This window comes from Callithrix jacchus, chromosome 19, assembly GCF_049354715.1.
Source record: "Callithrix jacchus isolate 240 chromosome 19, calJac240_pri, whole genome shotgun sequence".
NCBI classification, from domain to species: Eukaryota; Metazoa; Chordata; class Mammalia; order Primates; family Cebidae; genus Callithrix; species Callithrix jacchus.
In genome coordinates, this window is record NC_133520.1 from 18753911 (window position 1) to 18768465 (window position 14555).

The 14555-nt window shown below is 40.6% G+C and overlaps 1 non-coding gene and 1 pseudogene across 1 annotated transcript; one reads left to right on the plus strand and one right to left on the minus strand.

Annotated features, from left to right (window-relative positions):
• Window positions 1-7641: 7641 nt before the first annotated feature.
• LOC118149633 (U1 spliceosomal RNA) lies at window positions 7642-7805 on the plus strand. The gene has a single exon (XR_004737195.1). It is a non-coding gene; the product is annotated as a U1 spliceosomal RNA (small nuclear RNA).
• A 2260-nt stretch (window positions 7806-10065) lies between these two features.
• On the minus strand, window positions 10066-11201 carry LOC100393015 (nucleophosmin pseudogene; annotated as a pseudogene).
• Between the last annotated feature and the right edge of the window lie 3354 nt (window positions 11202-14555).

The following is a 14555-nucleotide window of genomic DNA, read 5'->3' on the forward strand; positions in this document are numbered from 1 at the left end:
CCAACAGTTTTATAAAACCAGGGGCTACACTTCTCAGTCTGTCTGATGCCTGCCCTGCAGGCTGTAACACTTTGTAAGAAATAAAGTCTCATTTCTAAATGTATTAAAAATGTGTGACTTTTTTTAAAAGCAGACACATGTCAGAATTTCCTTCCCTTTTAAAACTGATAATATTCCATTGTACCTATGTCACACATTTTTTCCATATATCTATCTATGGACTCTTAAGTTGCTTTCTTCTTTTGTGAATAATGCTGCCATGAACATGGATATACAAACATCTCTTTGAGACCCTGCATTCAATTCTTTTGAGTACATATCCAGAAGTGAAATTGCTGAATAATATGGTAATGTTATCTTTAATTTCACAAGGAATTGCCAGACTTTCTTCCATAGAGGCTGTACCATTTTACATTCCCACCAACAGGGCAATTTCTACATATCGTCACCAACACTTGTTATTTTTTATTTGTTTTTATACTAGCCATTCTAATCAGTGTGAGGTAGTAGCCCCTTGTAGTTTTAATTTACATTTCCCTAATGATGAGTGATGTTGATCATCTTTTGATGTGCTTATTGGTCATTTACGTATCTTCTTTGGAGAACTGTCTAATCAAGTCCTTTGCCCATTTTTAAAATTGTATTGTTTGTTTTCTTGTTAAGTTTCAGGAGTTCTTTATACATTCTGGATATTAATCCTTCATCAAATATATGACTTGCAAATATGTTCTCCAATCCTGTGGGTTGCCTTTTCACTCTGCTGATGACGCACAGACATTTTAATTTTGGTGAAGTCTCATTTAACTATTTTTGTTGTTGTTGCTGGTTTTTTGTTTTTGTTTTTATTTTGTTTTTTAAAACAGGGTCTCACTTTGTCACCAAGGCTGTAGTGCATTGGCACATTCATAGCTCACTGCAGCCTCCATCTCCAGGGCTCAAGCAGTCCTCCTGCCTTAGCCTCCCAAGTAGCTGGGACTACCAGGATATCCCACCATGCCTGGCTAATTGTTTTTATCTTTAATAGAGAGGAGGTTTCACTATGTTGCCCAGGCTGGTCTTGAACTGCTGAGCTCAAGTGACCCACCTCAACCTCCCAAAGTGCTGAGATTACAGGCATGAGCCATCATGCCTGGCCAGTTACTGGTATTTTTAATGTCATATCCAAGCAACCAATGTCATGACGCTTTCCTCCATATTTTCCTCTGAACATTTTATAGTTTTAGTTCTTATGATTAGGTGTTTGATCCATTTCAAGTTAATTTTCATATTTGGTATTAAGTAAGGATCCAGCTTCAATCTTTTGCATATGGTGATCCAACTTTCCCAATACCACCTGTTAAAAAGCACAAACATCTTGTAAAATGCCAGGGATTTAGGTAGAAGGAATGGATGGTAGGAAACTAAGTTCCTTTTGGAAGTGAGAAATAAGATCAATGGAGAAAACCAACATTAAAGTCTAAACACCAGGAGGAAGGTTGGGTTGGGGAGAGTGTAGATGGGAGAGGAAGAAGAGGGAGATTCTGCCAACCCCCCCCACCCACCCACCCACCCAAGTCACCTTTAATGCTTCACACACAGGCAAAAGTGTCTGGACTTTGAGGATCTCTGCTTGTCTTAGAGCAGCCAGGCCTCCTAATCCTCCTGACTTGGAACCAGAGCAGCCAGTCCTCAAGAGAGACATGACCAGAAATGCCTGGCTTTAAAAGCTTCAGTTCTGACTACAAGCAAAGCCAAAGAGAGTCCTCCCTGGAGTTGAGACACAAAACAGAAATAGAGTAAATAGAGCAAAATTGATGATAATTGAGGGTTAAAAGAGGGAACCAATTTGTGCCTTGGTATTGTATTTCCTTAAAAGCAAAAATACCAAAATTAGTATGTAAATGTGAGTAATTAATGGTCAATCCTCTCTATACTATTATTTTAATCATAAGACATTAATCAGGCACCTGCACTCTCTCTGACTCTTTCAGTTTGTGGGAACTAAGTATTCCACGGGGGCCTCCCATCCAGACAGGCAGACCTCAGTACCTGGTAGCAACTCTCCAGGCAGCAGAACTGGTGCTTAGGAGGGATTAGCCAGGCCAATCCTCCTTTTAAGTTCAGCCATGACTCAGTCATGTAATTATACACATTCAACAGAGGCATAAATGGTTGCTAAGACTCCATTGATAAAGGCTTTAAGACAAAGGATTGAATTTCTAATTATGAAGATTCACACTCAAGCAACAACGAAGAGCTGTTTTGAAGTATCCAAGAAGCTACCCAACCCTGACCACCTGGCATAGGCTCTTGTCTGCTCCACCTATAAGAATGTCTGCTCTGGGTTAGTGTGATTTTCAATAACCAATATTGAACTAGCGTTTGTCTAGCACCAGCTTTACACACAGCACAAAACTAAGTATTGGGGGAGATTTTATAAAAAGTGAAAAAAGACTTGTCCTACAGGAAGCTGCGGTCTAGCTGGGGATTCACCAGATATACCCAAAACAACTGGCAAATCAGAAGTACAAATAAAAATGATATACTTCAAACTACTCATAAATGCTGAGGAATAGACTCAGATCAGTACCCTAAACTATACAGAGTGCAATTCATTATCATCTCCTCCAAGAACGCTTCCTATGCAGGGTAAATTCAATCCCTGGAAAAATTAGTCTCTGCCCAGTCACTTCCTCTTCTGTCACATGATTCTTTTACATTTTCTGTAGCACTTACTACTCTCTGAACTTCTCTCATTTGTTTATATATTTATTATTTATGTCAGCATTATTCAGACTACTTGGAATATATAATACACTAGTAGATTGTAAAATAAGCTTAATGGGTCACAACTACGCTTAATTTTTTGACTTATTTTTTAACAAAACGAAATAAAGTAGAATAAACCATCAGATAGAATAGAAAATATGAGAACACATCACTGGAATTTTATTAGGAATTGTGAACACTGTAAGAAATACTGCATCCAATTGGTTTGAGCAGGATTAAGAAAGCTAATAAAAGACTATGATGGGTCATGCACAGTGTCTCACACCTGTGATCCCAGCATTTAGGGAGGCAGAGGCAGGTGGATCACTTGAAGCTAAAAGTTCGAGACCAGTCTGACCAAAATAGTAAAACCCCATCTCTACAAATAAATAAATAAATAACCCAGACATGGTGGCACATGCCTGTAATCCCAGCTACTTGGAAGACTGAGGCAGGAGAATTTCTTGAACCTGGGAGGCAGAAATTGCAGTAAGCCAAGATTGTGCCACTGAACTGTGGCCTGAGTCATGGACTGAGACCCTGTCTCAAAAATAACTTAAAAAAAAAAAAAAGACTGGCCAGGCACGGTGGCTCACGCCTGTAATCCCAACACTTTGGGAGGCCGAGGCGGGTGGATCACGAGGTCAAGAGATCGAGACCATCCTGGTCAACATGGTGAAACCCCGTCTCTACTAAAAATACAAAAAATTAGCTGGGCATGGTGGCGCGTGCCTGTAATCCCAGCTACTCAGGAGGCTGAGGCAGGAGAATCGCCTGAACCCAGGAGGCGGATGTTGTGGTGAGCCGAGATCGCACCATTGCACTCCAGCCTGGGTAACAAGAGCGAAACTCCATCTCAAAAAAAAAAAAAAAGACTATGAAGAATGTGAATTTGCTAGTACAAGTCATTCTGCCTTCTAAAAACAAACATCTCATTTGATCTTCTAGTATATGATATGAATATGGCCCTCATCTTTATAAGATAATTAGCTGTTTATATTTTATGTTAACATTAGAGTTCATTTTAAAGCATTTTTCTGAAAGAACATTGTCAAGTGAGATATGTCTCAGGTTTGCATCAAATGCATATTTTGTTAAATTAGCAAGAATTTCCCTTTAACAGGATTTCTCCTTATTAGAAAAGAATGATGAAGGAAAACTTAGAGAAATGCCCAAGTTCAACCTAGAACTGTAAATAGTGACAATGTTGAGAACATTATTGATTCTAATTAGTTAGCTTCAACTTCATTTGAGATGCCTTTTTTAAAAGAAAATGTGAATGCACAGCTTTATAAGAAAGATTCGCTTTTATTTTTATTCTTATTTTTTTTTTTTTTTTGAGACAGAGTCTCACTTTGTCACCAGGCACCAGGCTGGAGTGCAGTGGCACAATCTTGGCTCACTGCAACCTCCACCTCCCGGGTTCAAGCAATTCTCCTGCCTCAGCCTCCCAAGTAGCTGGGACTACAGGCCCACGCCACCACGCACAGCTAATTTTTGTATTTTTAGTAGAGATGGGGTTTCACCATGTTGGCCAGGATGGTCTCGATCTCTTGACCTCGTGATCCACCTGCCTCGGCCTCCCAAAGTGCTGGGATTACAGGCTTGAGCCTTTTTAAAAAAAGTTTTCAGTGCCTAAAATTCAAGAAAAGTGACAAACACCAATGTGTTATTTCTAATAACACCTCAAAACTAGGACACTTGGAAACACAGCATGCTGGACTTATAAACAAATCCTTCAAACATTTTTAAAATAAAGGACAAAAAAATTATTATTTTGTTTTGTTTTGTTTTTTTGAGACAGAAACTGCTCTGTGGCCTGGGCTGGAGTGCAGTGGCGTGATCTCAGCTCACTGGAACCTTTGCCTCCCAGATTCAAGTGATTCTCTTGCCTCAGCCTCCCAAGTAGCCGGGATTACAGGTGCCTGCCACCACTCCTGGCTTTTTTTTTTTTTTCTTTTAGTACAGACGAAGTTTCACCATATTGGCCAGACTGGTTTTGAACTCCTGACTTCAAGTGATCTGCCCGTCTGAGCCTCTCAAAGTGTGAGGATTACAGGTATAAGCCACCGTGCCTGGCCTGTTCTGTAAACTGTTCATGAGACTTAGTTACATATGGCTGGACAAAAGAGAAAATGGCTCTCACACAGTTGTTGAAAAATTATTCTTCTAACTCTCCAAAGCATTGGTCTAGGCAAAGATTTGAGTAAGACCTCAAAAGTACAAGCAACGGAAGCAAAAACGGACAACTAGGATCACATCAAGCTAAAAAGCTTCTGCACAGTGGAGAACAAATCAACAAAGTGAAGTGACGAACCACAAAAATGGGAGGAAATATTTGCAAAATACCCATCTGACAAGGGATTAATAACCATAATATATAATGGGTTCAAACAATTTAATAGAAAAAAAACAAAATAATACAATTTAAAAATAGGCAAAAGATCTGAATAGACATTTCTCAAAAGAAGGCATACAAATGGCAAAGAGGTATACGAAAAATGCTTAATACCAAATCACTGGAGAAATGCAAATGAAAACTACAATGAGACATTATCTCACCCCAATTAAAATGATATTTATCCAAAAGACAGGCAATAATGAAAGTGTGAGGATGTGGAGAAAGGGAAACCCTTGTACACTGTTGGTAGAAACGTAAATTGGTACAACCACTATAGAGAACACTATGGCAGTTCCTTAAAAAATGAAAAATAGAACTACCATATGATCCAGCAATCCTACTGCTGGGTATATATCCAAAAGAAAGGAAATCAGTATATCAATGAGATATCTGCACTCCCCTGTCTACTGAAGCGCTGTTCACAATAGCCAACATATGGAATCAACTTAAGAGCTCATCAATAAATGAATGGACAAAAAAAAATGTGGCACATATAAACAATGGAATATTATTCAACCGTTAAAAAGAATGAAATCCTGCCATTTATACCAACATGGATAGAACTGAGGGACATTATATTAAATGCAGTATGCCAGGTGCAGAAAGACAAATGTCTCATGTTCTCACTCATATGTGTGAGCAAAAAAAAAAAAAAAGAATTGAACTCAGGGAGATTATTGGGTACAATAATGGTTATGGAGACTGGAAAGGGTAGCAAGGATAGGGTGATAAAGTGGGAATGGTTAATGGGTACAAAAATAGATAGAATGAATGAGATCTAGTATATGGTAGCACAATAAAGTGACTATAGTTAACAATAATTTATTGTCTATTTTAAAATAACTGAAAGAGTAGAATTGGATTGTCCCTAACATAAAGAAATTATAAGTGCTTGGCCAGGCGTGGTTACTCATGCCTGTAATCCCAGCACTTTGGGAGGCAGAGGTGGACAGATCACCTGAGGTCGGGAGTTCGAAACCAGCCTGACCAACATAGAGAAACCCTGTGTCTACTAAAAATACAAAATTAGCAGGGTGTGTTGGTGCATGCCTGTAGTCCCAGCTACTCGGGAGGCTAAGGCAGGAGAATCACTTGAACCCAGGAGGCAGAGGTTTCAGTGAGCTGAGATGGCACCTTTGCACTCCAGCCTGGGCAACAAGAGCAAAACTCTATCTCAAATAGAAAAGAAAGAAATGATAAGCGCTGGAGATGATGGACACTCCGATTGCCCCAATGTGATCCTTACACATTGCATACCTGCATCAAAGTATCACATGTACCCCATAAATATATACAGCTATTACGTACCTATACTAATTCAAAATGAAACAACTTTTAAAAAATCAATCTTTCAAAAGAAAAAAGAAAAATTATTCTCTAATATAAATAGTTCTGATAAATGTGATTTTTAAATACCAAATCAGCTAATAAATTGAAATGTATAATTCTTTGGGATAGTAGTTTTTCTAGTCAAATCTGTACTACAGCAGAACCTTCTAGAGCCATGCTTATCATGTGCCTAAAATCCAGTATAGAGCCTGAGATCCAACCTCAGAAGAGCACAGATACTGCAAGTTGTTAAATTCCTCTCATGTAAGCAAAACGACAAGATGCATGTGAGTGTGTGGAGGTGTTTGTGTTGTTTAACTTTAACCTCACACACAATGGATTGCATATATTTACAAAAGTGGAAAAATGCTCTGTTGGTCAATACCTACTAAAATGGAAAAATAGAGCCAGGCATGATGGCACACCATTAGTCCCAGCTATGTGAGGAGGGAGTATCACTTCAGGAGTTTGAGGATACAGCATGCTATGATCATGTCTGTGAATAGCACTGCACTCCCATTTGGACAACATAGGGAGTCCTCATCTCTAAAATAATAATAATAAATTTAATTTCGTTTAAATTTAAAAATAAAATAAAACTGAAAAGTAGTAATGGAATTATGAATGACAAGGCCAGCTGCTATGGCTAGAAAACACCAAAGCTATTAAAATATTTGTAAAAACCCTTAATGACAGTTGTGTTTAGAAATCAGAATCAATAGAAATGTGCCATTTCTTGAAATAATTCTGCTAAATCTCATAGAAGTATTGGAAAACATCATGAAGGTTGTTAAGTTTATTAAAGAGAGCTCATAAATAGCCAAAGTAGTGATGTGTTTTGGTGAGACTGAAACAAACCATACTCTGACACTGAAGCTCACTGAAATTCATTGGTTATCTTATGGAAATGTAAGGGAAAATACTAAGCAGGGTGAATTAACTCAGAAATGACAGTCACATTTTTCTAGTTAGAAAGCAATCTCATTTCAAAGACAATGTTTGAGATTTTAAATTAGTACATTTAATGGAGGTTGTTGATTTTTTAAAAATGAACTTAAGTGTATGAATTCAAGGAGAAAACAACAATATAATTCACCAAGTCAAACACGTCAAGATTCTAAAGACATTTTGTTATGGCAAGTAAGACTTCAAAGCAATCACCCCTACTTACCTGGCAGGGGAGATACCATGATCATGAAGGTGATTTTCCCAGGGCAAGGCTTATCCATTGCACCCCAGATGTGCTGACCCCTGCGATTTCCCCAAATGTGGGAAACTCGACTGCATAATTTGTGGTAGTGGGGGACTGCATTCGCGCTTTCCCCTGGTCTTTAAATAAATCAATCAATAGATAGATAGATAAATAAATAAATAAAAATAAATAAAAGCAATCACCCTAGCACCTAATTGTTCCTGAAACTGTTACAATACATTGAAAATGGCATTATTAGTAAAGCCAGTATGACGGAAATAAAATTAGAGATATTGTTACATTTCACTTCTCAGTTTCAAACTTGCACTCATGATTTTCCAGATGATAAATTATAAATGTAAGATAAAAATTTTCGAATGAAAGACCAATTTTTTTTTTCAAAACCCAGAATCAATTACTGACCTAAACTTGGTGCTCAAAAGAGGTGACTGAATTATTGCAGCTTAGTTCTACATTTGTACAAGGGTAATCACAAGACATTAAATGAATCATAATTGTAAGGTAAGATTAAAGAAGAATCTCCATTCCTAGACACAAAGAATGCATCCTTATTATCACCATTCACAATAATCTATTTGTATGAACCAGGAGTTTCAACCTTTAAAACCAATTAAAGGCCGGGCGCGGTGGCTCACGCCTGTAATCCCAGCACTTTGGGAGGCCGAGGCAGGTGGATCACTAGGTCAAGAGATCGAGACCATCCTGGTCAACATGATGAAACCCCGTCTCTACTAAAAATACAAAAAATTAGCTGGGCATGATGGTGCGTGCCTGTAATCCCAGCTACTCAGGAGGCTGAGGCAGGAGAATTGCCTGAACCCAGGAGGCAGAGGTTGCGGTGAGCCGAGATTGCACCATTGCACCCCAGCCTGGGAAACAAGAGCGAAACTCCGTCTCAAAAAAAAAAAAAAAATTAAAAGGAAGGAGAGAAAGAAACAGGCTCATGAGTGTATGCACAATGAGTATTATCCTTGTATATTCTGGACTGGAATAAACTTAGAAGCAGACAAGTACTCCTAATGCATTAAATAAAATGTTGCCTGACTCTTGTTTTTGTGTTGCTTATTTGGGAAATTTCTGTCATGCTACATTCAAGCTTTCTTGTTTTTTTGTTTATTTGTTTGTTTTTTGTTTTGAGATGAGGTCTCACTCTGTTGCCCAGGCTGGAGTGCAGTAGTACCATACCTCACTGGATCCTTTGTCTCCCAGGTTCAAGCACTCCTCCTACCTCAGCCACCTGAGTAGCTGGGGCCACAGGCACGTGCCACCATGCTTGGCTAACTTTGTTTTATTTTTTGTAGAGACAGGGTCTCATTATGTTGTCCAGGCTGGCATCAAACTCCTTGGCTCAAGCATTCTGCCCAGCTCAGCCTCCCAAAGTACTGGGATTACAGGTGTGGGTCACCACACCCCGCTGCATTCAAGTATTAATAAAGCAATATTAACTTTATGTTTTTAGTTTTTGTATTTAATAAGAGCAAGTGTTGTTCTACAGCATGTTGATTCTATTGTGTGGAGATGGAGGGGAGAAGGAATATACTACATGGCTGTGCAAAACACATTTCTCACTAGGAAGTGTGATTTAAAAGAAAGCTGAAAACCTCCAGTCAGTGTCTGCCCTCCCCTGAAACCAGCCCCTATAGAGTGTAAATTTCAGAAGGACAAGAATTTAGTCTGTCTTGTCCACTACCAAATCTCCAGTAGCACCTAGAACTGTGCCTAGCATAACTTCAATAAATATTAATATTTGCTAGATAAAGCAGGAACTCATCAAATCAAATGAGAAAATTCAAGCTTGTAATGATGTTTTGTTTGCATTCTTAAGACGTTTTTCTCCCTTTTGTAGATGTGGGTTTTAGAAAAGATAAAGGGAAGTTACTGTGGCCATTTCCTATAAGGATCTGCAGGTTGCTAAGAACAAGGAAGGACTCCCAGTCCCTTCTAGGTTGGAAGAAGATTCTGGATGACCTTGAGTTTTACGCCATAGAAAGCCCTAGATGGAGAATGGCTAAGAGCAGCAGGAGGGATGGGTGCAGGTGAAGCTGCAAGCTATGCAGCAAAACCATCACTTTTCAGACTTAGTTGAAAGCAGCCTTGCCTTTGAAAGGTTGCTGGACTCTTTCTGAGCTGAGAGAGATGGTCTAGTTTTCATCCCTAACTTTACAGAAGTAGGGCCAGAAACTAACAGACGCAAGAAATGGTCTCTGGATATAAAGAGTAGGGAAAGAGTCAAATTTAGGTTAGCCTTAATTTCCTTTTTATAAAATGGGGATAATATTTGTACCATCCCATAGGGATTACTATTACCAATAAAATATGTAATGTTTGGATTTTTAAAAATTGATTCATTCAAATATTTATTGAGAAGCTAAGGAGATACAAAGGATTTAAAACATGGTCAGAGATGAGGCAAATGCACACAAGTAATAGAAAGCAAAGGGCAAGGTTCACTGTATCACAGCAGTCAGAACAGAGTGCTTTAGGGAACCAAGAGTGTGGGGTTGTTTCCAGCCTGAAGAGGTGTGGGTGGCAAATCAGAAAAGGGGATTGAGATTATAACAGAAGACTTCAGTGTGGATTGTTGATGACACTCAGTATGGACTATATTTGTCTCTCCTTGTCCTTTCTCCTCATCTTTGGGCTTAATTTACCAGTAGCGCCCAGGACTGTTCAATGCACTTTTTCTATACTTGCTTGCATTTTTGTTTTAATGTCTTCTAAAGAACTAGGTCCTTTTGGTGTTTTAGGAATTTTTTCCTGTTTTTGAAGAATTCTTGTCCTTTTGATCTTGGTGTTGATGATGGTTTTTAGTCTTTTATATTCTAATATGACCTTTGTGCATTTTTGGCTGGAGTATCACGTATAGATTTCTTCACTGGTGCTTTTTCAGTTTCCTCATCATCAAAATCATCATCATCATCATCATCATCATCATCTTCTTCATCAGCAGCAAGTTTTGATTTTTTCTTTGGAGACTTGCTACCACCTCCAGGGGCAGACCACTTTCCAGACATCCTTAAGAGTTTCCCATCCTCCTTCTCTTCATCTTCTGACTCTGCATCTTCCTTCACAGCTACTAAATGCTGTCCACTGATGTGCAATGGCCCTGAATCACACTTCAATCGTTAGACCACGGGTGGTGTTATTTCAAAGCCCCCAAGGGAAACCGTTGGCTGTACAGACATTTTCAAAGCTGCCAGTGTTACTTTGATTGGACTGCCTTCGTAATTCATTGCCTCTGCTTCAACAATGTGCAATTCATCCTTTGCACCAGCTCCTAAACTGACCGTTCTTAAAGATAACTGGTGCTCATTTTCATCATTATCTACCTAAAAGTAATCATCTTTGTTGGCCTTTAGTTCGCAACCGAAAAGATAGTTCTGGGGCCTCAGGGGACTCATGTCCATGTCCATCAAATCTTCCATCGGATGGTGGCACACACTTAGGTGAAAGAGAAGGTGGACGGAGATAGACAACCACTGCTCAAAAGAACAGCCACATAGGACGGAATCACACCCTGGAGATATATATATACATATATATATATTATTATTATTTTTTTTAACTAAGTCTTGCTCTGCACCCAGGCTGGAGTGAGTGGTACAACCTCAGCATACTGCAACCTCCACCTCCCAGGTTCAAGCGATTCTCATGCTTCAGCCTTCTGAGTAGCTGGGATTAGAGGTACCTGCTAGAAATAGGGTTTCACCATGCTGGCCAGGCCGGTCTCCAGCTCCTGACCTCAAGTGATCCACCTACCTCTCCCTCTCAAAGTGCTGGGATTAGTTATATTTTGGAATATTAACAGGTTTTTCTCCCCCCTTGTGCTTCTTTATAGCCATTACTCTTTTCTCTATCATTCTGTCACATTCCACACACATTGTTCTCAGACAGAAAGTAGATAAAGCTGAGAAGAAAAAATCTGTTGAATGTCTGAATGGATTTATTTTAAACCCATAGTAGAGACAACAGCTTGAGAGGCAGGACTTTCTTTGATTCCGAAAGCTGTGCGTTTTGAGAAAGAACAAAACAAGCGTGTAGCTGCTTCCTGAGTTTTGGTGTGGAGCCTAGAGCCCACCCTCTGAACCAAGTAAACCCACTATTGAGGCATGATTTTTTAAACTGTGCACTGAGACCTCTTATGTCATAAAATTGGTTTACTGGAATAAAACCAGCATTAAAAGAAACAGAATACAATGGAATAGGAAATGCCAGAGTTCATTGCAAGGTCCTGGTAATGTTTCATGAAGTTGTTGCTTCATGTGTGTTGTGTATGTGTGCTCAGCTGAGATATAAAATACATTCTCTTTCTGGTCACACTCAAAGAAATTCATACATCACCAGGGATTCTATAGCAGGGGGCACGTGTGTCTCTCCTCTGAGAATGTACCAGGGAGAATCATAGTTTCTGGGAGAATTTCCACATCCAGAATGGCATTGGAAGAACGGAGCAGCCAAGATCTAGGGTGGCCATACAGAGCCCCATGCATCTTGGCGAGGCCGGGGAAAATCTGAAAAGTTTCTACAGCCACCAAAAGGGATGCAGAGAGGCTTTGAACAAGCCAAAAGGATCCAAAGGAGCTGCAGTCTGGACCATAACGATGCAGGCAAAGGGAGGCGACAGTGGAAACTTGGACATCAGAAACTAGTGCTGGCTCAGGACCCTGAGACTAAGTGGCAAGAGCCACCAATCAGTGGATACAGGTGTAAACAGAATGTCATGATGGGCCAGATGCTGCTTTTCTCTCTGCACCAACATGACACACGAACCCTGCCTCACAGACACATGCCCTCTGCAGCTACAGAGACTAAAAAACGTGGCGGAATAAGGGGAGGGAACTTCTGATTTGCGACTCAAAGACTATGTTTTAATTCTGTTTTAAAACAGAATGGGGCCAGGTGTGGTGGCTCACACCTGTAACTCCAGCCCTTTGGGAGGCTGAGGTGGGCAGGACTTTGAGACCAGCCTGGGCAACATGGCGAAACCCTATCTCTATTAAAAATGCAAAAAAATTAGCCAGGTGTGGTGGTGTGTGCCTTTAGTCTCAGCTACTCGGGAGGCTGAGGAGGGTTAATTGTTTGAGCCCAGGAGGCAGAGGTTGCCGTGAGCTGAGACCACACCACTGCACTCTAGCTTGGGCAACAGAGCAAGAGCCTGTCTCAAAAAAGAAAAAAAAAAAATCAGAATGAGTCTGATGGTACATTGCAAACACAAGTTACATAAAAATAAAAACAGAGTGGGCACTGGGTACAATGGCTCACACCTGTAATCCCAGCACTTTGGGAGGCTGAGGTGGGAGGACTGCTTGAGCCCATGAGTTTGAGAGCACTCTGGGCAACAAATCGAGACTCTCATGTCTACAAAAAAATTTTTTAAATTATCCAAGTGTGATGGCATGCATCTGTAATCCCAACTACTTGGGAGGTTGAGGCAGGAGGATCCCTTGGGCCCAGGAGGTTGAGGCTACAGTGAACTATGATTGTGCCACTGCACTCCCGCTAGGTGACAGAGCAAGATTCCACCTCTATAAAATAAAAGAGAAAAAACAGAAAGGGCTGGATTTATCTTGAATTAGGAAGACCACATTTTCTGCTGCCAAGCAGACATTGAGTTAATGATTTGAGGTAAGTTCTAGGAAAATTGAGTTACATCCTTGAACACTAGGGGCTGTGACTGTATAAAATATCAAAACTGACATGTTATTATTAATGAAGCCTTTGGATTTGGCAAGTAGAAGGTCATGAGCAACCTCCAAAAGGGCAATTTCAGTCATGGTTAGGACAGAAGCCAGATGGGAATGGGGTCAGAACAGAGTGGTCAGAATAAACTGCTCTTTGGAGACACTGGTGAGCAGTGTGGGTGTGGGTGAGTATGGATCGAAGGTGTGAGGGAAAGTTCCATTTATTTTAAATGGACTTTATAGGCAGAAGACTTTATAGGCAGAAGTTGTAGGCAGATGAGAAGGGCTTACACAGAGCTGTCCTTGGGTAAAGATAGGAGCCAGTGGGCATCGGATACATTACTACTCAGGTGAAAAAAGGTCAAATCCTCAAAGGCAAGGTGCTCATGTGATGGTAGCACTCACAGTGGTCTCGTAGGGTCATGTACGGAATGGGAAGAAAGGTATTTCTAATGATGTGTGTCTGATCAGTGCTGATCTTTGAGTTCCATCTCCTTCTTGGGTCCAGCACCCCAGGACCTGTGAAGGTGGAAGATCCCAACCTTCTGGAAAGGTTCCAGAGTCCTTAGGAGCTCCTGGGAGCCTCGTTCAACATTATGGCTCTTCATTTAAACCCCATTGCCCAGTGGCTGTTGAGTTCTGCCTTCCCTTGTTCTCTGATCACTGCTCAGTTGACCCTTTTCTGTGTCCTCTACAATCACAACAATTTCTTGGTCACAAGGGACAATTCTGTAAAGGAACTCAAATGGAGGGTTCAAAATTGAGGCAAGGCATATTTATGAAACAAGTCTCTGAAAACCTGACGTTTCCCAAGGAACAAGGACTGTCTGTCCCACCCTGGCACTCATTCCTATCCCCCTGCCTCCGCTCTTCGTATCAAAGGCTTCTCTGAAAAGGAGACCATGACATCACTTCCTTCGGGTGATGCAGGGTCTTCTGACCTCCCGGCCACCACCTTTGGCCGCTGACCCCCAAGGAAGTGAGGCAGCAGCCAGCTGGAGCCAAGCTCACTCTGAGGTTGCTCTCCTTTTTTCCCTCTGGCTCACCTCTGGGTGTGATCCTGGATGCCTTGAGGAAGTGCATGGTCTTCAAAATATCTCAGTGCCTCCCTCAGTTATTTCCTTTAGAAGACATGGAGAACTGCAGGGGTGAAAAGACACCACTAGGTGGCTGCACAAGACTT